General features: G+C 44.4%; 1 long non-coding RNA gene across 1 annotated transcript; it reads right to left on the reverse strand.

The window, feature by feature from the left end:
- Window positions 1-1,882: 1,882 nt before the first annotated feature.
- Gm46174 lies at window positions 1,883-18,881 on the reverse strand. Its single transcript, XR_001779565.2, has 3 exons — window positions 16,311-18,881; window positions 6,135-6,266; window positions 1,883-3,134 (listed from the first exon to the last, which is right to left on the reverse strand). It is a non-coding gene; the product is annotated as a predicted gene, 46174 (long non-coding RNA).
- Between the last annotated feature and the right edge of the window lie 3,725 nt (window positions 18,882-22,606).

The following is a 22,606-nucleotide window of genomic DNA, read 5'->3' on the forward strand; positions in this document are numbered from 1 at the left end:
GACATCATTATTAGAGTATTTCCTTCTGATTAGGGGCATCGGGTTTCCTAGGAAAAGTTTAATCTTCACCATCAGGATATCTAATTTCATCTTGTTTCTTCTTTGTGTGTGGCTACTTAATAAACCATACCCAACAATAATCAACAACAACTAAAAACCAACCAACAACCCACTCTCCCTCTTGGGGTGTTACGGGAAATATTAAAAAAGAATCCACGATATTGTTGGCAAGACACCAATGAACTGACTGGCCAGGCACTGGCAGGCAATGGCCAGCCTGTTCTCATCTTGTGGAGACTCTACGACTCAGAGCTCTGAAACCTCTCCACCCTTGTCTCTAAGTTCCCGCTGGTGGGTCACTCCATGCCAGCCCCATGCTTCAAAATTCCTACAACCTTTTAGGGTGCACTTCTGGCAAACCCACGCTTTGCCGCCATACCTTTTTCTCTGGAACCCAGTTGAGCCACCACATGTAGGAAAATACCACAAAAACTTAGTTCAGAACCAAGGGTAACTCAATTGCTAAGCACAACAACTAGAATCCTAATCTTGTAAAGCCATATTAAATCTAAATTCTCTGGTGGCAAATCCACCAGAATTTACCATCTAAATGGGGGGGGGGGGTCACTAGTAGCTACATCTTTTCCTCTCACTGTCCCTGTCAAAAAGCCCCTATCTCTCTCCTGCCTCCTCTCTTCCTCTGTCCAACCTGGAAGTCCCACCTACTCGCCCAGTGATTAGTTCCTTTATTCATTAGGGGAAGGTTCACAAGAAGTCACATGAGTACAGTATGTGGCTCATTCCTCCTTCCAGACAACCCCTCTTAGAGAAGTTGATTAACATCAAAATCCAAACAGCACCAAGGCCATCCACAACATTGGGGCCCTAACATTTATATACCCTCTCAAAAGTCCCCAGAATTCCAAAAGTTCCACAATGGCAGAAACTATCTGTAGCTGGCAAAATCACTCCCCTGCTAGATAGAGCACAAGGCAAATCTTAGTCAGCTGCTGTGGACAATCTGAAGCAGCCCCTTATCCCACACCTGGGACTAAAATGGAAACATATATTCCTGTGTTTTTTAAAGAAACTAAAATTCCAAAATTCTTATTTTGTTTTGGTTTGGTTTTTTTGTATTCCAAGACAGGGTTTCTCTGTGTAGCCCTATCTGTCCTGGAACTCACTCTGTAGACCAGGCTGGCCTGGAACTCAGAAATCCACCTGCCCCTGCTTCTCAAGTGCTGGGATTAAAGGCATGCACCACCACTACCTGGCTCAGAATTCTTATTACATTGAGTCTCTGTGAAAGTTTCCTTGTATACTTTGGTTCCTACCAGGTTTTCAGCTTGCTAAATGCAGTTTCATTGTATTATGTTGGGCAGGTTTCAGTATATGGTCAACCCCATGATGCTTGGTTGAGTTTCCCCAGAGTGCAGTTCACAGAGGGTTCTGGGCTGCTGTGGCATCCTGCTTCTGTTTTGTCTATTGCCCAGTGCCCATCACCAAGCATAGGAGAGAGCTATTTGGGGTTGGAGAGATGGTTCATCAGTAAGAGCACTGGCTGCTCTTCCAGAGGTCCTGAGTTCAATTCCTAGCAACCACACGGTGGCTCACAACTATCTGTAATGAGATCTGACACCCTCTTCTGGTGTGCTTGAAGACAGCATATGTTGTGTCTGTGTGTGTGTGTGTGTGTGTGTGTGTGTGTGTATACACTCATGTATACAAATATACTCGTATACATTGTCTTAGTTAGGGTTTCTATACCTGTACAAAACATCACTGTAGCCACCAGCGGCCACAAGTTACTGGGTTCCTAAAAGGAAAGATGGGATTTGGATGGAAAAGGCGGCGAGAGAAATAATGAGCCAAGACAAAGTTCTCTGATCAAGGCTCAATGTTTACTTATGAGTCTGAGCTTAGAAAGGGGGGAACCCATCCCCCCACCATGCCAGGATCTCCTTGCATTGTCTGGATAGTGTCAGGAGAACAGGTTCAGCCTCTCAGCAGGTAATGGCGTCTTGGAGGAAACTGCAGATGTGGTAGGACAATAGACTTTACCTAGGTTGAAAGACTCCACCCTAGGTGGGCTAGCAACTGTGGCAAACCAGGTCTGAGCCAGCCTGCTCAAGGCTGGGGAGGGGCACAATTCCTCCCTTTTTATTTATTAAAACTTAGCTGGACTGGGGCATAAAATTTACTTATGCTCCATGGTCCTGCCTGGGGATTATGGTGGCTAGTGGCTGTGCCTGGCTTAGGTCTGAATGTCTATACTCCTTCTGACCCGTCCTGGAGAACACGTGCAGCTTGTTTGTGTTTATTTGCACAAATATGGCATTTTAGTGTTTATTATGAACAAACACGGCCTTTTGGCACATGCCTCTGTCTTAGGTTGATAAGAGTCATCGCATCATCAGTGGCCCATCTTTGGCTTCCAGCCCTCAATGCACACTTTTTTCCCATTCAGACCAAAGCCACTATATGCACTCAATTCATCTCTTCATAACAATGAATCACTGCCATCTGAGCTTTGCTGAAGACGAGCCTGTTTGGAGGTAACTGATCTTCTTGAACTAGAAAGTCAAAGTTGAAAGCAACAGGATTAAGGTTGTCTGTGGGGATGTCCCAGGCACTTAATTCAGTTGCAAATTAGCAACAATCAGACCCAAGTCTGGCCTCCCAGAGTGAAGGAGGTGGCTTTGAGAATCAACAGAAAAACTGTTAGTTCTCATGTAAATAGTGGAGGCTGTGCTCCAAGTTAACTCTGCTGGCTGATAAAGAGTTTTAGCTATCTTCATAATAGGAATCTTCAATATTGGATTTATTTCTAGATCAGTCCATGATTGAGTCAGAATAACTGGTCACATTAAAGGAAAGAGAAAAGTCATTATAAGTCCTCTTGATTAATTTTTCTAAATCAGTTTTCACAGTCTCTATGTTCTTTGTCCCACAATGTTTAAAAGCTTGAAGCAAGGCAACTTAGCTTGTCTAATCTGGGACACAGGCAAGCAAAGGTGAGTCAAGAACACATACCCAATACAGCTTTCCTGTCACCATCGTCAGAGCACTCAGCAAGCCTATGGGTCAGAATGTCACAGGAATCATTCTGGCAGCTAGTGTGCTCCTGCAGCATTCTGTGGAAAAAACACAAATATGTCCTCTTCCCCATATTAAGTACCTGATCAGGATCATGCCATATGCCAATAAGTGGATCCTTCCATCTCACCTAGGCGTGGGTAGTTGTAGGATGCTATAGACACTCAGCAAAGAGTTCTTTGGCATCCAAATTTTAAAATTTTAAAAATAGGGGCTTGTGAGATGGCTCAGCAGGTAAGAGCACCCCACTGCTCTTCCGAAGGTCCTGAGTTCAAATCCCAGCAACCACATGGTGACTCACAACCATCCATAACAAGATCTGACTCCCTCTTCTGGTGTGTCTGAAGACAGCTGCAGTGTACTTACATATAATAAATAAATAAATCTTTTTTAAAAAAAAAGTATGGATACCATGTATTGGTAGTTACTGCTCTGCGTATGACCTACCTCAGAATAGGAGACAGCATCTGTTTAAAAAGAAAAAATTTTTTTAAATAAAAAGAGTTATTTAAATAATGTGCATGGGGATATAATTTCCCCCCTTTTTGTTTCTTAAGAAGATATTGTTTTAAAGTTCCACAATACGGGCGTGGTGGCGCACGCCTTTAATCCCAGCACTTGGGAGGCAGAGGCAGGCGGATTTCTGAGTTCGAGGCCAGCCTGGTCTACAAAGTGTGTTCCAGGACAGCCAGGACTATACAGAGAAACCCTGTCTCGAAAAACCAAAAAAAAAAAAAAAAGTTCCACAATACTTTGTCCTTGAGAATTATAAAAAAAAAAAAATCCCAGTAACATGGGTAACATTAAATTGTTGACAAAACATCTCAAATGCTTGACTGTAATAGCCAGTTCCAATAGCTGTTTTAATCTGATTTGGAACACCAAGCATAAAAAAAAAATTAACATAGGCAGTAACTAATTACATTTTTAGCTGCTTCTCTTGTTAGAGCAGTTGCAACTAGAAAGCCTGAAAAGATATCAATAGTCACATGTACATATTTTATTTTTCTAAAATCAGAAATATGAGTATCCATTTGCAATAATTGATTAAGTACAAGTCCTCGATAATTAATACCATTATGTGGAACAGGTAGAAACTGAGGACACTGAGAACAAATCTTTACAATTTGACATGCACATTCTCTAAAAATACTGAAAGACGCCATAGTGGGGAGCCCCTTACTCAGGAGTTTGCAATGTCCAGGAACTCACAAGAGACTGTCCTTGCTGTAATTACACAAGGTTTACTGACAGGAACCAGTGCACTGGGGTCAACTCGTATCCCAAACAGGGGTAGAGGAGTTCGACCTCGAGTCGCTGGGCAAAGGGGTATTTAAAGGAAGAAACCACAACCCAAGGGGATAGGGATGGCGTCATTTGAAAATAAGAAGATATCAGTGAAGAGTCACAAGGAGAAGCACCGGTAATCACACGATTGTTTTTAAGATATTGATCTAAATTAGTTCTTAGTTGCTGGACTAGCTTGGATAATCATTTGTTCTGTGGTCATCCAGTTCTTAGAACAGGCTGCTTTAGGGCCTATTTTTCTTTCTTGGCTCCAACTTGGTCTAGGAGGTCAAACTTAAATTTTTACCTTACAATACCAAATTACTATCTCAAGCCATTACTATTTTGATGATGTAAAGAATGAGATTATGTGGCCAATTGTTCTTGTGTAAGGCCTATAATCTGCCTGGGATATGAATCTGGGGTGGCATCTCCTTAAGGGGTCTTGTCCAGGCAATCTAGAATGAGTTCTTAAATGTCTAAAGACAGTCCTTTAAAGGAACAGTACTTTCTCTTAACTTGAGTTGTATATGCATAAACAGTTGCAAATTTGAGAATTAGCAATATCTAAAAAAGGAACAATTTCAAGCAATTGTAAGTTATGAGTATACAAATTAAAGTTTGATTTTTCAACAATTCAAAACACTGGCCACAGCACACAATTCAATTATCTTTGCTGGAGCAGGAGGAAACTCAAAAGAATAAACATGTGATCCAATTACATATACTTCTCTCCTGTAGAAGGGCTGTTTATAAATAAAGTAGATATATTATTTATGGGATACATGCATGCATAAATTTACAGAAAATACAAAAGCATGCATAGAAAGAAATTTTCAACAACTTGCCTTTTGGATAATGATTATCAATTTTACCTAAAAAGTTCACTATGCAATAAGCCAAATACCAATCAAAGAATTTTTACTTTTTCTAGCTACAATTTTAAGAGGAAAAATCACTTTGTCATTTGCTGAACCCAATAATCACAATTGCAGAGATTTTTCTAGGAAAAAACAGCTATCAGCTTATTTGCCTTACAACTAAGAAGCTGCTGGCCCCTTTTAAAAGCAGCTTTTCAGCAGGGCCTCTCCTGCTGTGTTTGACTCCTGGCTAAGGGTGTGGGGTAACTTAAATCAGCCTCCACTGTGCAAACTGAAACTGGATCAAGAGATGGATAGCCAGCAGATAAAGTTTTAACCATTTTTTCTTTTCATCATGATACATAGAACAACAGTCATGCAGACAACGAAACAAAAACAGACACAAATTGACACGTGGACAGATTGGTGCACCAAACAATACAGAGAGGGTAGGGAACTTGATGTAACCAGAACTAAGGATGTCTCCTGTAGGGGCCAGAGACAAAGCAGGACATCTCCTGATTTCCTTCTGTCCCTGAGAGAGCTCCAAAATTCATTTTCCTTCTCTCTTGATCTCTCTCTCTCTCTCATGTCATTTGTATATCTAGTGTCTCCCCCTTTTTGTTGTTGTTTTTTTTTAACTCATTTTATTTTGTTTTGTTTTGTTTTATTATTTTAAGCTCTATTCCTCCTGCCTGATGCAATTCTTGACTGCAGACAAATGCCTGTTTAGAATTTTCCAGTCCCATTTTCCACTGTCAACCTCTAGCTGATATCAGTGTTGGGCCAATACTGACTCAATCTAGCCTGTATCCCTTTTGCACCCTTCCGATCAACAGCCTTCAAAACACGAAATTTGTAGCAGTAACATTAATGCTGTGTGTTACTTACCATGCAAGATACATCTTCTTCTGTTTTCCATGGAGCCCCACCAAGACAGTGTACCCCCAGTCGTCCTTTCTGCTTTCAGGCCTCTTGTCAGGCACCACCTGTAGCTGCCAGCGGCCACGGGTTACTGGGTTCCTGAAACGAAAGATAGGATTTGGATGGAAAGGACGGTGAGAGACATAACGAGCCAAGACAAAGTTCTCTGATCAAGGTCGATGTTTACTTCTGAGTCTGAGCTTAAAAGGGGGGGAACCCATCCCCCACCACACCAGGATCTCCTTGCTTTGTCAGGAGAACAGGTTCAGCCTCTCAGCAGGTAGTGGCGTTTTGGAGGAAGCCACAGATGAGGCAGGGCAATAGACTTTACCTAGGTTGGAAGACTCTACCCTAGGTAGGCTAGCAACTGTGACAAACCAGGTCTGAGCCAGCCTGCTCAATGCTGAGGGGGAAGGGGGAGGAAGGAGGGGAGAGCACACATCATGACCAAGAAGCAAGTTGAGGAGGAAAGGGTTTATTCAGCTTACACTTCCACAGTGTTGTTCATCACCAAAGGAAGTCAGGACTGGAACTCAGGCAGGTCAGGAAGCAGGAGCTGATGCAGAGGCCATGGAGGGATGTTTCTTACTGGCTTGCTCCCCCTGGTTTGCTCAGCCTGCTCTCTTCTAGAACCCAAGACTACCATCCCAGGGATGCCACCACCCACAAGGGGCCCTTCCCACCCTTGATCATTAATTGAGAAAATGCCTTACAGCTGGATCTCATGGAGGCATTTCTCAACTGAAGCTCCTTTCTCTGTGATAAATCCAGCTGTGTCAAGTTGACACACAAAACCAGCCAGTACATACATGAAATAAATAAATCTTTAAAAAAAATTTTTAATGCATTATTTTCCTGGCATCTCTTTCTAATACTGCTGCTTCAGCCCTGGGAGTGGCCTTTCCCCAGTTATTCTGGGTCTCCACAGCCCTTCTGGTAGGTCTTTCTGAGCTTTCCCCATGTTATTCCCTGAAGACTCTGGTAGGCCATACATGGGAGTCACTGTCATCTGGAAACCTGTGCTGAAGAATTTAAGTATGAAACACTGTGATTTCTGGAATTTAAAGTGTCTTGGGTGGAAATGGAAGCAGGACATAAGTGAACCCAGCGTGCACTCAGCTGACTGTTCAAGGTGGGTGGTGGGTAGCCAAAACATATCCATATTCTCTAACAGTATAAGTATTTGGGATTTTTTTTCTTTTGTTGATATTTTTGATAGTTCTGGTTGTTCTGGAACTCACTATGTAGACCAAGCTGTCCTTGAACTCACAGAGACTTGCCTGCCTCTGCCTCCCAAGTGCTGGGATTAAAGGCATGGACCACTATACCTTCCCTGTAAAGGATTCTTGTGTCTGAGTGAACCCAGTCTGTGGCAAAGATACTATTCTTTAAATCTCAGGGAGGAAGATGGAGGTTGGCTCATGTCTAACCCACCTTTCCTCTAAGGAGGGCCAGGCCTCAGATGTCACACTGTAATTTATAAATTTTATTACATTTATTTCCCATGCACATACACACCACAGTGAAGTTGTGGTTAAAGGATAGCTTCTACCAGGTGGGTCCATGGGTCATCAGTGCCACTGAGCCATCTTGCTACCCATCAGCTGTCACATTTAATAATCTACTCCCACCCCAGCCCAAAAAAGTGAGACATAAAAGTCCTTTCTCACAGAAACTGAGAACTGAGATGGAGATTCTGGCTAGGTAGTGGGGGGCACAGGCCCTGGGAGGCTGCGCTGACTCAGAGATGGAGGAGCTTCACTGTACTTTCTCCTACATCCAAGCTTTGCAGATGTGGAATAGAAGAAAGCAGAAACATATACATACTTGAAATAAATATGTACAACACCCCCCCCCCCCGCGCGCATAACAGTAACAAGCTACCTAGTGTAGTGTCTTAGTCAGGGTTTCTATTCCTGCACAAACATCATGACCAAGAAGCAAGTTGGGGAGGAAAGGGTTTATTCAGCTTACAATTCTATACTGCTGTTCATTACCAAGGAAGTCAGGACTGGAACTCAAACAGGTCAAGAAACAGGAGCCGATACAGAGGCCATGGAGGGATGTTCTTTACTGGCTTGCTTCCCCTGGCTTGCTCAGCCTGCTCTCTTATAGAACCAAGACTACCAGCCCAGAGATGGCATCACCCACAAGGGGCCTTTCCCCCTTGATCACTAATTGAGAAAGTGCCTTACAGTTGTATCTCATGGAGGCATTTCCTCAACTGAAGCTCCTTTCTCTGTGATAACTCCAGCTGTGTCAAGTTGACACAAAACTAGCCAGTACATGTAGACAGACAAATGGATACACACACACAAACACACACACACTGCAATAGCATCACTTTTGTGCAAACCTGTTTGAGGCAAGAACATCCATCCTCTTTGGTAGAGCAGACAAAGATGTAACAGTTTGTTGGGGTCATACAATGATAGATAAGGAATTTTTTGTTGTTGTTGTTTTTCGAGACAGGGTTTCTCTGTGTAGTCCTGGCTGTCCTGAAATCTGCCTGCCTCTGCCTCCCAAGTGCTGTGATTAAAGGTGTGTACCACCACTGCCTGGCTTAGATAAGGAAATTTAACTGGAATTTAATTCTCTCATTTCCAAAGTCAGCTTACACCTTATGAATGAGAGAGAACTGCTCCCTCTCTTTGGCGAGTTACATAAACAGCCAGTCAGCCCCTGTGTCCGTGGCACCCTCCTTGCTATGGAGTCAATCACCATCTCTAGACTGAAAAAAATATTTTTTTGTTGTCTGTGGTAAGCATGAGCATCCTTTTTTTTTTTTTTTAAACATTCTTCCCTAAACAAATCATTATAATGATTTAGGTAGCAAGCACATTGTTGTTATCATAAGTAACCCAGAGGTGCTTTAAAAATTTAAAGTACGGGGCTGGTGAGATGGCTCAGCAGGTAAGAGCACCCGACTGCTCTTCCAAAGGTCCTGAGTTGAAATCCCAGCAACCACATGGTGGCTCACAAACATCCGTAATGAGAACTGACTCCCTCTTCTGGTGTGTCTGAAGACAGCTACAGTGTACTTACATATAATAAATAAATAAATCTTAAAAAAAAAAAGAATTGAAACATATCATTCGTTCCAATCTCAGACACATTCAATCTTACCAGTCCAATGTGACAGGGGGAGCTGGAGGTAGACACAGCTGGTAAGAGCGCTGCGGTTCTGGCAGAGGACCTGAGTCAGGTTCTTAGCACTCACAAGAGGGCTCGAAACTGCCTGCAACCCCAGCTACAGGGGATCTGACACCCTCTTCTGACCCCTGTGGGCACCTGCGCTCGCTCTCCCACTCAAAGGATGAGTTCTAGTCCATATTCAAAAAAAAAAAATTTTTTTTAAAGTACATGAGAAAGTTGAATAGGTTGTAGGCAAATAAGAAACCATTTTATATGTGACTTCAGAATCTGTGGATTCTGATTGATATGCATAGGGAACCAATCCCTCATGGATACTGAAGGACAGCTGTGTCTAGTGTCAATCACTGAGACAATGTGAGCTAACATGCACAATGGTGCTAAGTGCCAAGTATCCCTGTTACCAGAGGGATCTAGTGGGTTGTCAGAACAGCAGCGCTCAGCAGAAAATTGCCCTTCCTAGAACTCACAGTACCCGACAGACCTTCTAAATTACTGTATTTCTACCTAATGAATACCTCTATTTTTAGCTTTATATTCTTACAAAAGCATTTGCAAGGACAGAAAAACACATTGTCTTAAACTCTATTAAGTGTGACCTACCCACCCAGCATGACAGAGACAAAACAGTGTAATCTCTCAGCTTGCTCCTTTTTCAATATAGAATTTCTGGGAAGCAGTCAATCTAAATGGATTTATTCATTTATTTATTTAGTAGCCCAAAGCTGACCTAGAATTTAGACAATCCTTCTGCCTCTACCAGCTATGTGCTGGGATTACAGGAATGTGCCACCATGCCTGGCTTAGGAGGTGTTGGGTATTGGACCCAGGGCTACCTTCATGCCAGGCAAGCTCTCAGTGAGCTGAGCCACATCCCTGCTACAGGTGTTACCTTTTTATTGTAGACGTCTTAACACTTTGTAACTGGAACATTCCAGCATGTGAATTAAGTCATTAACACACATAGTCTTTTTTCAAGTTTGCAACAAAGTATCAAGTTAACAGCTTGGATTTCTACAGGGAAAGCATCTGCATTTGCATTCCTGTTTCCTGGTAAGTGATAGGTTCCATCCTCAAAGGAAATGAGTCACCTGTGAGTCTTCTTAAACTCAACCGCCCCAGGCTCCACTCTAGCCATAGCAGCACAGACATTTCATCTACAAGAGTCCGTCACTGAGAGGTCAAGACTTACAAAAATTAAAATCCTGCTTAGAAGGTTGGCTGAGAAGAAACAGGAATTGAGGGAGTCAGTAAGGTCACCTTAACACTGTAACAAAATACCCAAGGACAATCAACTTACAAAAGAGGAAAGGTTTATTTTGGCTCATAGTTTTGGAGATCCCAAATAAATAAATATTATATTAAAATTGGGGTTATTATAATATCCACAGTCAACTGTGATGGGAGCATAAAGAGCAATTTGGCTCCGTGGCCAGAAAGGAAAAAAACAAGATGCCAGGTTCCATAATTCCCTTTGAAGACATTCCCTCCAGAGACCTAAGACTTTCCACTAAGCCTCATCTCTCATCTTCTTGTGGAACCACCCTAGGAATCAGGACTAAAAAAAAAAAAAAAAAAAAAAAAAGATTTGTTTATTTTATTTATATGTGTACATTGTAACTCTCTTCAGACACACCAGAAGAGGGCATCAGATCCCATTACAGATGGTTGTGAGCCACCATGTGGTTGCTGGAAATTGAACTCAGGACCTTTGGAAGAGCAGTCAGTGCTCTTAACCACTGAGCCATCTCTCCAGCACAGGGATCAAGATTTTAACGCACAGATCTTCAGAAAACATTCAAAATACAAACTATAGGATTCAGGTGAGATGTTTGCCCTATAGGGGGACCAGAGAAATGAGTGTCTTCCACTGTGATGCACCCTTCTGGGGATCATGGCTACCTCCCCATACCCTGAGCTGTCAGTGGGCACTGGTCTAGGACAGTAACTTCACAGAACATTCCAAGGATTTTTTTTTCTGCAGAGGATATGATATAGGCCATTTTCAGGAAAGCATGAGAAAACACACCTCATGAGTCCCCAGTGGCCCACTTCTGATTCTGGGCCACTCAGGGAAGCTGCAGACAAGGTAAGAAGGCCACAGGCTACCCCCATCTTCTGACCATTTCATTGAGTATGCCACTGATCACGGGGGGGGGGGGAGGGGGGGGGACAGTCAGAGAAGCAGACCCAGCAGTAGGCTGAAGGAGCCATCTCCACCCCAGAGCACCAGACAAGTCCCCAGACCCACAGAAGCAGAAGCATGGGTAGTGTTTTCATGCCCTTATACACTGCGAGTCACAAGCTACTGTGAGCCAAGGGCAAGATTCCTCCCTTTTCTGGGCCTCAGTCTCTTCAGTTATAAAACCTGGATTATTATAATATCAACTTCAAATACACAAGATTAAATGGGAAGTATGAAAGACCTTCGACAGGGGCCATGAAAAGTGAGGTGCTATAGTGAAACTGACTGGCTGGTTTGATATCAACTTGACACAAGCTAGAGTCATCAGAAAGGAGGGAGCTCCATTAAGAAAATGTCTCCTTAAAATCCGGCTATAGGAAAACCTGTGGAACATTTTCATAATTAGTGACTGATGGGGGAGGGCCCAGCCTATTGTGGGTGGTGTCATCTCTGGGGTGGAAGCCCTGAGTTCTATAAGAAAGCAGACTGAGCAAGCCATGAGAAGCAAGCCAACAAACAGCACCCCTCCATGGTTACTATATCAGCTCCTGCCCTGACTGAGTTCCTGTCCTGACGTTACTCAATGATGAATAGTGCTGTGGAAGTGTAAGCCAGAGAAACCCCTTCTGCCCCAAGTTACTTTGTTCATGGTGCTTTATCACAGTGATAATAACCCTAAGACACTGTGTGACATTTTAATATCCAGCAGAGGGTCATCATGCAGAAATTATTTAGCAAGCATTTGAGAATCAGGAGGTTAAGTATGACCATTTCAGAAGGTGTTGTTCCCCTGGCTCCCTCTTGCTCCTGTGTGGAGGATGCTGGGGACATAGCTCAGTGATAAAGGCTTACTAGCATGTACCAGGGCCTAGGTTCCATCTTCAGCACTGCGAAACTTTAAATTTCTAATTACACGTATATGGTGGTGGTGGTAGGGGGTGAGGGTGGTATTGTAATTTGTAGGTGATTACAGTTGCCCATGGAGTCCAAAAGAAGATCCAGATTGGAGCTGGAGTTACAGGAGATTGTGAGTCGCTAACATCAATGTTGGGAACTGAATTCTAGTTCTCTGCAAGAACAGTATGTGCCCTTAACTACTGAGCCATCTCTCTAGCCCTAAATTTTTTTTAAGGTATTAACAAGAGCAAGTAAACCATCTTCAGCCTTCTATGGGTATCCCATGCTTTCCTTCCTCATTTTAAAGAAGTAACCCTATCATTGGGCTTTGGTTCCCTAGCAACCATGTTCCATTGAGTCCCCCATGTTTTGACAATTCTTTGATGTGTGAGTCATATTAACAGTGTATTGCAAAAACTTTCTGCAAAGAAATGCAGCTTTGGAACAGGTTGATGGTATCTTGGTGCCTTTAACTTTCTTTGGCAGTCTGGTGATGTCTATGCATCTATTTATTTTCAGACAGGGTTTCCAGATGTTGGCGGGCTCCAGGGTTCAAGTGATCCTCCTGCCTCGGCACCTGGAACTATAGTTATGCACCACCACACCAGCTATGACCTCTTCTAGGAACGACACTTGTATGGTTTTGGTTGTGAGCATCACCTATGAAGGGCTGATATATTATTTAGGACTCTATAAAAAGCTCAGTGGTAGGCTGTGTGAAATTCTAGCTCAGTCCCAGCACTGGAAAAACAAAACCAATCAAACACAAGAATCACAAAGGAAACAAATCATAGCAAATAAAATGAGTCTTTTGTCCTGTCTTATTATTTTTGAAGATTTATTATAAGTTATGTGTATATCTGTGTGGGTGGATCTATGGGACGCCTCGAGTGGGGAAATAAAGGGGTGGGGAACCCACGTCCCGCCAGAGCTCGGATAGACTACTTCGGGACCCCATGGAACCACCCAGGATGGGTGTGGGGCTTCACAGGCCAAACAACCCTGCTCTAGGGGGTAGGGAAGACACAGTGTTGGCTCTGACTCTTGGGCACCACAGACCGCTGGTTACCACAGGATAGCCGGTTTTGGGGTCCCTGGGCTTCACAGTGGCCCAGGACTAGTTCTCCCTCTCAGACATCCCAGACCTCTGTATGAAGAGCTGAGAACAGGCCCTCGGACAGAAGCTGGCCCAGGTACCGAAGGGGAAGGTAAGGGGAGAGCTCTAGAAGGTTACCACAGGATGATAGAGTCTGGCTAGCTCAGGCTGCTAGCTTGGGGGTGGCTTGGGTTGTCTGGCAGCCTTGGTTGGAGCGCAGGAAGGCCTCCCAGCAGGAGGTTAGAGGGAAGCCTGCTCCATTGCTCTAACATGGCCAATCTCAATAAGCAGAGATGGTCCGTGGTTTGAAAGTGTTTATTGTAGGCAGAGAAAGGGGCAGGGGGGAGGTGAGGGGGAGGGGAAGGGAAAGAAAGGGAAGGGAGTAGAGGGAAGGGAGAAGAGGGAAGTAGAGGGCAGCCATGGCCATATGGAGAGAGGGGGAAGGGAAGGGGAGAAGGAGAGTGAGACTTAAGAGACAAGGAGAGAGCAAAAGCATAAGAGAGAGAGGAGGGGCCCAAGCAGCCCCTTTTATAGTGGGCTGGGCTACCTTGCTGTTGCCAGGTAACTGTGGGAAGGAGCATACCTGGCTATAGCCAGAATACCAGGAGCTTGGGACGTTGTCTACATGACTGATAGTCACAGGATGATGGAGTTGAGGGCTTATGGTGTCAGGCGTCTGTGTCTGGGGGCATAGTTCACTTGTAGAGTTTTCTACTGGGTCTCCGGACTAAGCCTTGCTCAACTAAAATACAGACTGCCTTTCACAGTCCCACAGGGATGTACATGTGTGTACAGATGCCCATGGAGACCAGAGGCATCAGAACCCCATGGAGCCAAAGATACAAGTGGTTGTGAGCCAGTGGACTTGTGTGTCCTGTGCAAGAGCAGTGTCAGTTTTTAAACCTCTAAGTCATCTCTCCAGCCCATATTTCTAAGATTATGTATGTGTGTAGTGATAATTAGTTAATCCTGCTCTGAGCTCTCAGCAGGTGGTGTTCGGGCTGTACCCACCCAGGAGCTCTCTGGATTCACAAATGAAACACACACACCAATTAATTTTGACATACCTTGTACCTGAACTAGCTCAATGGCTGGCCACTTCCAAACCTCCCTGTGACTAGCACACACTCCCCTCTGGTATTCCTTAATTAACACCCTCCAAATCTACATTTTATCTTTGCTGCCCTATTACATTCTTGACAGCCCGTCCCCTATTTATACTACATTTTGGCCATCTCAGATTCCTCTCCTTCAAGACATGGTCTATCTTTTTTTTTTTTTTTTTTTTTTTTTTTGGTTTTTCAAGACAGGGTTTCTCTGTATAGCCCTGGCTGTCCTGGAACTCACTTTGTAGACCAGGCTGGCCTCGAACTCAGAAATCCGCCTGCCTCTGCCTCTGCCTCCCAAGTGCTGGGATTAAAGGCGTATACCACCACGCCCGGTTTACGGCATGGTCTATCCTAAGCCCCTCTCATGGCAATTTGGCCCCCTTCTCTCCTTCCTTTCTGTTCCAAGTCTGAGAATCTGTATTAGTTAGGGTTTTACTGCTGTGAACAGACACCATGACCACAGCAAGTCTTATAAAAAAAACAACATTTAATTGGGCTGGCTTACAGGTTCAGAGGTTCAGTCCATTACCATCAAGGTGGGAACATGGCAGCATCCAGGCAGGCATGGTGCAGGAGGAGCTGAGAGTTCTATGTCTTCATCCAAAGGCTGCTAGTAGAAGACTGACTTCTAGGCAACTAGGATGAGTCTTAAGCCCACACCCACAGTGACACACCTATTCCAACCGGGCCACACCTCCAGATGGTGCCACTCCCTGGTCTGAGAATATACAAACCATCACAGAATCCTAAAGTGTCATCTCTGTCTGCCCTGTTCAGCCATTGGCTGCTGACATCTTTATTTACCAGTCAAAACCAACTGGGGACAGGGTCCTTCAGCATCTTACATACATACAGACACTTGTACAAACAGTTCTGGGGACCAAAATTAGCATTATAATACAAACGACATGAGGCCAAACTCACTTCATGCATGCATATGTGTCTGCGTGGGGTGAGCACCATGTGAGTGCACTTGTTCTTGGAGGCCAGATGAAGGCATTGGACCCCTAGGATCTGGAGTTACAGGTGGTTGTAAGTCGTCTGATGTGTGTGCTGGGAATTGAACTCAGGTCTTCTGCAAAAGCAATTTGTACTCTGGTTGGTTGGTTGGTTGGTTGGTTGGTTGGTTGGTTTGTTGGTTGGTTTGGTTTGGTTTGGGTTTTTTTCAAGACAGGGTTTCTCTGTGTAGCCCTGGCTGTCCTGGAACTCACTCTGTAGACCAGGCTGGCCTTGAATTAAGAGATCCCCCTGCCTCTGCCTCCCTAGTGCTGGGATTAATGGCCACCACTGCATGCTGCAACATGTGTTCTTAGCTACTGTGTCGTCTATTCAGTCCTCAAATAATTATAGACATATGATTAATTCACATTCAATAATAACACCATAACTATAATAAAGTGTACTAAATAATAATAATAATTAATAATAATAATAATAATAAATGTAACTACCAGTACCATGAAGGAGCAGTTCTTACAAGGCAGCTGCCAGGTTGATACAGAGACAGCTGTGCTGGCTACACTGCTGCCTGAGCTCCAGGCTCAGAAGCCACATGTGTAAGAGCCAGCCATCGGGGTACATGTTTGTTATCACAAAGCTGGGAGACAGAGGAAAGTGATCTCTCGGGCTTGCTGGCCACAGTTGGCCTATTTGTCGCGCTCCAGGGTCTTTAAGAGACCCTGTCTCAAAAGACATGTGGATACCTGCACCCTTGCACACGCAGAGATACTTAAGCGGCATCTGCTGATGACAGGATCCCAGAACTGATCCACTGTAGTGTGTTGCCTGCCTCTATAACAGAAAGAGGCAATCAGGTTTGGTTAAAGGTTAGTAAATTCCCTATCAGAACCCAAGAACACCCTGCCCTTCCTTAGTGCCCACTTTAGAATCCCATCCCTGGTTGCCTTCATTCACTTGGTGCTGAGGTTAAGCTGGGTGAGGTCAAGGCCAGCCAGGACAGAGCAAGGCCATGTTCCCAGCTCCCAGAAGTCTAAACTGAAGAAGAGCATTGTGTAACTTATCGCCTTCACCTTATCCCCTGTTAAAAGAATTACTACTAGTGAGGCACCACTAAGGGCTGTAACATGTGTGTCACAGCTCATGAATCACACACACATCAAAAGGCTTAGATGGGGGGAGCTGAGTTATAGTCTTTTTCTTGCCTGTGTGAGCTCATTCGAACCCACCCCCTTGAGGGCTATATAAAATACATGGTTTTCCAACAGTGAACTTTAACTTTGTTTCTGTATCTCTTTCTTCTCAGCTTGGTGTTTATGGGAGTCTGGTCTAGGAAGGCTGCCTCTGTTAATGATGGTATTATATAGAGTCTTCCACTTAGGACACAATTCATTCGTTGCGTTATCTCTGCAAGGTTAAAGCAATACCATTCCTTAGAACTTTACAGTTTACAAAACACCTTCATACATATCTGAACACTGTTTCGGGAAATATCTTTAAAAATGCAATTCATGCTATGCTGGCAAGCCCTGGCGAGTGAGCTGGCCGGCCAGTTCTCATCTTGTGGAGACTGACTCAGCACTCTAAAATCTCTCCACCCAGCTCGCTACGTTCCCACTGGTGGGTCACTCCACACCAGCCCCATGCTTCAAAATCCCCACAGCCTTTTGGGGTGCATTTCTGGCAAACCCACACTTTGCCGTCATACCTTTCTCTCTGGAACCTAGTCAAGCTGCCATGTGAAGGAAAACACCACACAAACTTAGTTCAGAATCAAGGGTAACTCAGTCACTGGGCGCATCATCTAGAATCCTAATCTTGCAAGCCCTAATAAATCTAAATCCTCCAGTGGTGAATCCAGGAAATTTGAAATACAAACAGCACCAGGGTTATCCACAACAGAACACTTTAGTAATTTGATAGAAAATAATTCCTTTTTTTGTTGTTTTGGTTTGGTTTTGTTTTGTTTGTTTGTTTTTCGAGACAGGGTTTCTCTGTATAGCCCTGGCTGTCCTGGAACTCACTCTGTAGACCAGGCTGGCCTCGAACTCAGAAATCCGCCTGCCTCTGCCTCCCAAATGCTGGGATTAAAGGCATATGCCACCACACCCGGCAGAAAATAATTCCTATTTCTACAGATCAGTGAACTGAACCTAAACCCAAGAGAGGTTAGGGAACCTCCCATGATCCAGTATTGGTTATACCAAGTGTTGGTGACTTTCTTCATCACTGACTAAATGGCTAAAGAAAGCTGATTGCGGCTATTGTTCGAGCGCTTCCAGCATCGCCTCGGTCTCAGCAAGGGCCCCAGACTCGGCTTTGGGTGAAAAAAAAATGGCCCGAACCAAGCAGACCGCTAGGAAGTCCACCGGTGGGAAAGCCCCCCCCCCCCCAAACAGCTGGCCACTAAGGCGGCTCGGAAAAGCGCGCCCTCTACCGGCAGGGTGAAGAAGCCTCACCGCTACAGGCCAGGGACCGTGGCTCTGAGAGAGATCCTTCGTTACCAGAAATCGACTGAGCTGCTCATCCGGAAGCTGCCATTCCAGAGATTGGTGAGGGAGATCGCCCAGGATTTCAAAACTGACTTGAGGTTTCAAAGTGCAGCCATCGGTGCCCTTCAGGAGGCTAGCGAAGCATACCTGGTGGGGTTGTTTGAAGATACCAATCTGTGTGCCATCCACGCCAAGTGAGTCACCATCATGCCCAAAGACAATCCAGTTGGCTCGCCGGATCCGGGGGGGGGGGGGGCAGCTTAAGTTGAGGCGGTTTTTATGGCATTTTGTAGTAAATTCTGTAAAATACTTTGGTTTAATTTGTGACTTTTTTTGTAAGAAATTGTTTATAATATGTTGCATTTGTACGTAAGTCATTCCATCTTTCACTCAGGATGAATGGAAAGAGTGACTGACTGTTCACAGACCTCAGTGATGTGAGCACTGTGGCTCAGGAGTGACAAGTTGCTAATACGCAGAAGGGATGGGTGATACTTCTTGCTTTTCATGGTGCATGTTTCTGTATGTTAATGACTTGTTGGGTAGCTATTAAGGTACTAGAATTGATAAATGTGTACAGGGTCCTTTTGCAATAAAACTGGTTATGACTTGATCCAAGTGTTTAACCATACATCACTGTGATAGAATGTGGGCTTTTTCAAAGGTTGAAGATACAAGTTTTAGCCACAGTGTAACAGTTTCCTTTAAAAATAAAAAGTAAACCTGGCAGCTATAGAATACACTATGTGCATTTATAATAGCTATTTTATATATTGTAGTGTTCAACATTTTTAAATTAAATGTTTTACATTCACAAAAAAAAGAAAAAAGAAAGAAAGAAAGAAAGAAAGAAAGAAAGAAAGAAAGAAAGAAAGAAGGAGGAAGGTGGAAGGAAGGAAGGAAGGAAGGAAGGAAGGAAGGGAGGGAGGGAGGGAGGGAGGGAAGGGAGGGAGGGAGGGAGGGAGGGAGAAAGGCTGGTTGGTTTTACTTTGGCTGGCATTTTAAGGGCCCAGTCTATAATGGCAGGAGGGGGTGTAGGTGGGCATCTCCATCTACAGTCAGGAAACAGAGATGAACATTGGTGCTCAGTTCAGCGCCTCCTTTTTATTTTGTCTGGGACCCCAGGTGGTGGGATGGTGCTGCCTACTCTTTAGAGTGGGTCTTCCTTCCTCAGTTAAACCCTTCTGGAATGCCTTCAGGTGCTGCAGACGGACCTCAGTCTGGTCCTCGATCTGCAGGAAAACTCGGAATTCTGGTTACAGGCGAGCAAGGAGTTGGCATGGATGACAAACAGACACCAACACAGAGAGAGTGTGTTTCTGAATGTTTTGGGTTTTTTCCAATCAAGAACCAGACTTTTTTGTTTGTTTGTTTGTTTGTTTGTTTGTTTTTGGTTTTTGGAGGCAGGGTTTCTCTGTATAGCCCTGACTGTCCTGGAACTCACTTTATAGACCAGGCTGGCCTTGAACTCAGAAATTCGCCTGTCTCTGCCTCCTGAGTACTGGGATTAAAGGTGTGCGCCACCAAGCCCGGCTATGCACTAGACTTTTAATACAGAAGAAAAACACGAAAGCTAGGTGAACACATTCACCAAGGTACATCGACACAAAACAAAGAAAATGCATACATAAAAAGCTAGTGGCAGCCAGGCCATGTTTACAACTGAGAATAGGAACGACCCTTAATTAAGATCAGCTAAACACAGGAGCCAGGTGAGTGGTCTGATTCAATGATAATCTATTGTTAAACCCACCACCAGGGGTCCCTTAGTAAATAAATACCTGATTATGCTATTCCTCAGGGCCTAGTGAAAAAAAACCTGCACCAGGGGAATTCCCTTCTACTAACCCTTTCATGAGTAATACTACAGTTCCTCCTAAAACCACAACCCACCTTCTTCCTAGGCCATTGTGCATTCCTGTGTATGGGTGTGACACGGCTGTTGTTCTAAGTAATTATGATGTAGACTAGCTCTAGGCTTTCTAGCTCTATTCAAGTAAATTGTAATGCCTGATTACTTTCACTGTCTCTACTAGAGGTAAATTTGAATGTTTCTGAATAGGTAACATTCTTACTGAATTCCAAGCTCAGGGTCGGCTCAAGGACTTCCTAGGACATTGGAACACTGGTGGAGGCTTAGCTATATGTCAAAATCAATCCTTAAAGGCACTTATAATAAAACAGTACTGAAAGAGAGCACACAGATCCATACACCAGACTAACACAGGGACAGGTTTGGAGCATACATGCTATGGGAATGCCAAGGTTCCAGGAGGCTAAGTTTCTGTGAACTTTTCACCTTGGGACTGCATCCAGGTTTCTAGGCCTGTCACTCGAGTCACTACTGGAGTGGATGTAGCATTCACAGGGCTGCTAAATGGTATCTAAATCCTGTCAGGTTGATTACCAAGTTTAGCCACCACACAGTCAACAACAGCCAATCCCACACTAGCTTGTTGGGCACCAGCTTGAAGGGGTGTCACACTGAGACAGTACAGTACAGAGGGCGTCTTTTGTGATCAGAGATACATCATAGGAGGGGTGTGTGTGTGTGGCGGGGGGGAGTTCAGTCAACACCCAAGCAGGTGAGAGCTACCTGGTGTGAGGTCAGCCAATCTCCATGAAAGGACAGCCTTGGAGGGCAAATTCAAATTGTTCCAATGGACATTGAACCCATTCTTAGATGATGAGGTGGGGTTATAGCTACATCCCTGTTCCCTCATAATACACACACACACACACACACACACACACACACACACACACGCACGCGCATGCTCTCACTTCCCCTGCCTACCCTGACACAAATTACCTGTCTCTCTTCTCCCATGTTGTAGTACTAACAAATTCCCTTGAAACCAAATGAGCAGGTTTGCTCACCAGGCCAAGAGTCCTTTTGCAATCCCACAGCCAGCACAGCTGTGGACACAAGGTTGCACATGTGCATCAAGTGTGCAGTGTTCCCCGCAGTAGACCCATCCCAGAGTGGATCGTCTGTCCTCTCAGTCATTCACCTTTGCTGATGCTTACTCACACCGTGGGAAGCTCAGACAAGCCTCTAAATGACACGTCAAGTGTTCAAGGTGAAAACTGGTCTCTTTTCCCCACTCTCTCTGGTCTTTTTGGTATGTTCTCCACGATCCCAGTGACCATTCCACAGCAAAACTGCTGTCATATGCCTACTGGAGGCTCCATGAGAATGAAAGGCCCAAATTAGCCTCCAGGGGCTCTGCCAGGGCTGTCACTGGCCTGAACCACAGCTTGGCTTCTGTGGCTGAGGATCACAGGAGGCTTCTTAAGCCTCTGTCCATCTCAGAGCCTGGAGCACAGCACTCACAGCCTGAAAACTCATTTGACCCTTGACCCTAAATTGCCCTGTACATCTCTGTTCATGAAAGGATTTTTTTTTAATCTCCACAGAAGACTAGCAGAACTTGTCTGTACCCTCTATCTCAGGACTCTCTTCTGAGTTAAACCCCCACACTTTAGTGATCCAAAAAAACATTGTCCAAGAGATTTTATTGTTTGTTTGTTTGTTTGTTTGTTTGTTTGTTTTAGGGATAGCATCTCACCATGTAGTCCTGGCTGGCTTGGAACTCTATATGTAGACTGAGCTGACCTTGAACTCATACTGATCTGCCTGCCTTTTCATTGTTAGCGTTGGGATTAAAGGCTTGTGATACCACACAGTGCCTTAAAATTTTCAATCAATAACATTTGAAAACCATGATGGAGTCTCTGGGAAAGGATCATTGCAAAGAAAACTACACATCTTCCTGGTGTAAGTGAACTTCATAAAGCAACAGTGAGATGACCCCCCCCCCTTCCATTTCTCCAGTTTTCCAATGTTTCCCCCTACACCAGACCAATATGTTTATTTATTTTTAGTCTTCATTACATTCTCTAGGATGTTTAGGGTTTCATGATGCAACTAAATACAAGTTCTTTGTTTTTAAGTAACTGAACTTGCCCCATTTAGTAAATTAGGAGGAAGTCCATCTAAGCAGCAACGGGTAAGTGTGCTGTGGCGCCACCTGGTGGTGAAATAGGCAAAACAAGACTCCTATAACAGAAGTGACTTCCATATGCATTTTTTTTCTTGGAATAAAATTAACTACTATAAAGAGTAGAGGAGGGGCTAGGAGAGTGGACAAGAGCTCAGGCTGTAGAAAAGCCCTGTATACACCTGCGATACAGAGGCAGGCAGGCTTCTGTGAGTTCAAAGTCAGCCAGGGCCACACAGCCAAGACTCTGTCTCAAAACAAAAATAAAACAAGACACCAACAAACTCCAAACTCTATGGAATCCCACTACTATTTTGTAAGATAATTTAAATATATAACTTTAAAATAGGAAGAGTTTTCGGGGGGGGGGGCAGTGCACATCTTTAATCCTGGCCCTCAGGAGGCAAAGGCGAGCACATCTCTAGTTTAAGGCCAAGAAGGCTACAGAGAGAATCCCTATTGAAAAACGAAGGAGGAGGAGGAGAAGGAGGAGGAGGAGGAGGGGGGGGAGGAGGAGGAGGAGGAGGAGGAGGAGGAGGAGGAGGA

This window comes from Mus musculus, chromosome 1, assembly GCF_000001635.26.
Source record: "Mus musculus strain C57BL/6J chromosome 1, GRCm38.p6 C57BL/6J".
NCBI lineage: Eukaryota > Metazoa > Chordata > Mammalia > Rodentia > Muridae > Mus > Mus musculus.